A 2,810-nucleotide genomic window follows, 5' to 3' on the forward strand; every position below is an offset into this window, starting at 1 on the left:
CCTCAGGAAGCTAATTGAGTCGCCTCTACGTACAGTCGAAGATGTCCGTCGTGACAACATGGACGCCATCGTTGGAAAATTCAACAAGTTTGTCAGATTACTTGTTGAAAAGCAACCTTTTGAAGAAGATCCAGATGGTGTATTTGACTACAAGTCCGAATGTGAGTGGTGAGAAGGAAATAAGAAAAATACCAAAAGACTAGAGGGAGATAGTAAGGTCCATTTCATTAGTAGTCTTTCGTATTCGTAACTAGTGTACGTTTACGTTTGTATGTTTGGGCCCGATGCCTTTGTATTTGGAGCCCATTGGGCATTATTAATGAAAGAGGTGTTTGAGTAAACACACACATATATAAGGTGTGTGTATCTCATACACCAACCTAACCCTTTCACAAAACATATTGTCCAAGTATTCAAAACTCTCTCAACACATTTCTTCCTTCCAAGTTTCGGTTTTCTCTTACATACATACAAGATCCGAGATCTCGGTCCAACTAGTTGTTTCCGCCAAGTAGTTGTGAGGTTGATCCAAGAACAACTAGTATTTAGTTTGTTTTGTTGTTTAATCCAGTTTTGGGACCTACAAACAAGGATTCCCAATTTTGAGGTCCTTGACATGATGAAGGTCACGTATAAATTTTCTAAACATCTCTTCTTTATAATTAATGGTTGGTATGTGCCAATAATTTAAGCGAGCTTCAACTAAAGAAGACACATCCAGCAACAAATGCTTCCCCAGAATAGATCTTTAATTGTTAGTGACAAAATATTTGGAGCATTGATTTCGATATTAATTTGAAAATCACGACCATGAGGATTCGTGTATCCAGAGAACACCAAGTTCTTAACACTCTTTGATGTGATATTGACCCTCTTGTAACCATAGCAATCATTCAACACCAGGGTTTCCAATAAGAGACTACCTGATAATATACTTTCAATCAAATCTTCATCCAACTTTGCGTGAATACTGCATAAACTCTTAAGGTTTTTCCAACTAATTGCCGCGGTGGAATTAAATGAACAGCCTGACTATTTCAAATCTGTAAAACTTGAACAGATGAAAACAAACTGATCCAGCGGGATCTCAATTATACGTTCCGGTGCCCATGCTCGTAAATCAAGCTCTTCAACGTTGCAATTCACAGCGTAACGAATCCAGTTATTGATATGAGGTTCAAGCAGATAATCGTAGCCGCTATACAGTCTGAACTTATTGAGCTTCAACTTAGGACGTTGAGTTATGGTTTCGTCGACGAAAGAGAAGAATTCGGGCCTTGTGTCACAACGTCTTACATAATAAGGATGCTTGAAAACGAGATTATGAACCCAAGTCCAAACATGTTTCCACCGTTTGGAGAGCACACCTGTTCTAACGCGTATATTGTTTCGGGTAAACGAGAAAGGATTTCAACGAGTAAGCAATCTGGTAACTTACTAATTCTGTCTCTGTCTTCATCATTATCTTCTTCAAATCGAATCTTTTTCAGAGGTTGATTTTGACCTTCTTCTGCCATTCTTAACTCTTACCGCGGCGGCAACAAAAATATATTAAACACCATATATATTCACAACGTAAGCTTGGTTTTTTAGGCCGGGCTTGATACTAATTGGTATGAGTTTAGGCCAGGCCCAACACTACGTACATTTCGAGGCTTTTAGAAAGATGTTGCGTTGGTAACTTGGTATAATAAAATATATATACTTTAGTTGATTGAATTGTATTTTAACGTTACAGCATGAGTTCAATGGATGAATTCATTGCAATCCTAGAGGATAATAAATAAACATTGCTTGGTTGTTCACTAGAATAAACTATAGCTTGACTTTTCCTTGACACATACATTCGTTTAGAGCGTATGTAGTCGGCAAGTTATCAGGCATTTTGAGCCCAACAAGCCAAGGCACCCCCCAAGGTGGTGAATTTTTGGGGTGCAACGTTATGTACATAACTTTGAAGGGTGACATTTTGTGAGAGGGGAGAGACTGAAAGTTATGGGCTTTTTACCACTACACCACATTTTATAATACTCTCCAATGCTGACTGGACCATCACATGTCGCAAAACGCCTAAGTATGGAAAGTTATGACTACGCGTAGTCTTACACCTACGATGTGTTTTACATATTGGTTTTGTCAACTGTTACATTACAGATCAACCTTTTGAGGGATTTAGATCTTGTTAAATGGTTATCGCATACGTGAAGCTGTCTTTGATCATGGATTATTTTTACCTGTTGTTCAATTTTATGATTAGAAGTTAATCATTAGGAAAGATATGTTCATCATAAATTACATCCCCACAATTTTGTGGTAGTAAACATTAGCGGTTAATTGTAAATTTTAAAAAAGTAAAAGAGGTAATATGTAACTTTTTGAAAAGGTATAATGGTCATTTATCTGACCCAATACTAGTAAATGGCTTGTAGGGACTAACACATACATTTTTAAAAAATCACAAGGACATATGATCTTCTGGTGTATTTTCAACCATGTTTTAAGACCAAATGATATCTTTCAAACCTAATTTGGCAAATTTCCCTCATAGATTTAACACCATATACATGATTTTGGCTTCTATAATCCTCATATTATTTAGATGTGGTAATACACTTCAAATGAAGCTCGAAGTGGTCATTAGTAAGAGACAATGCTATCTCCATGGTCAACAATCTCTCCTCCCATCCTTTCCTCTCCCCACCACTCGCCGAATAGAACTCTTCTTTGTCGTTTTAGTGGGCTTAGGGTGGTCGGACTCTCCCCTCCTCTCCTTAAAATTCGAGTGAGTTCATTCTTTCTCCCTCTTTCTA

At 37.5% G+C, this 2,810-nt stretch overlaps 1 pseudogene; it reads right to left on the minus strand.

Moving 5' to 3' along the window:
• Window positions 1–580: 580 nt before the first annotated feature.
• On the minus strand, window positions 581–1,517 carry LOC143580423 (F-box/LRR-repeat protein 25-like; annotated as a pseudogene).
• Between the last annotated feature and the right edge of the window lie 1,293 nt (window positions 1,518–2,810).

Source organism: Bidens hawaiensis, unplaced genomic scaffold (assembly GCF_021521415.1).
Source record: "Bidens hawaiensis isolate Kalapana, Puna unplaced genomic scaffold, B.hawaiensis_p1.1 tig00030482_1, whole genome shotgun sequence".
In the NCBI taxonomy this organism is placed as follows: domain Eukaryota; kingdom Viridiplantae; phylum Streptophyta; class Magnoliopsida; order Asterales; family Asteraceae; genus Bidens; species Bidens hawaiensis.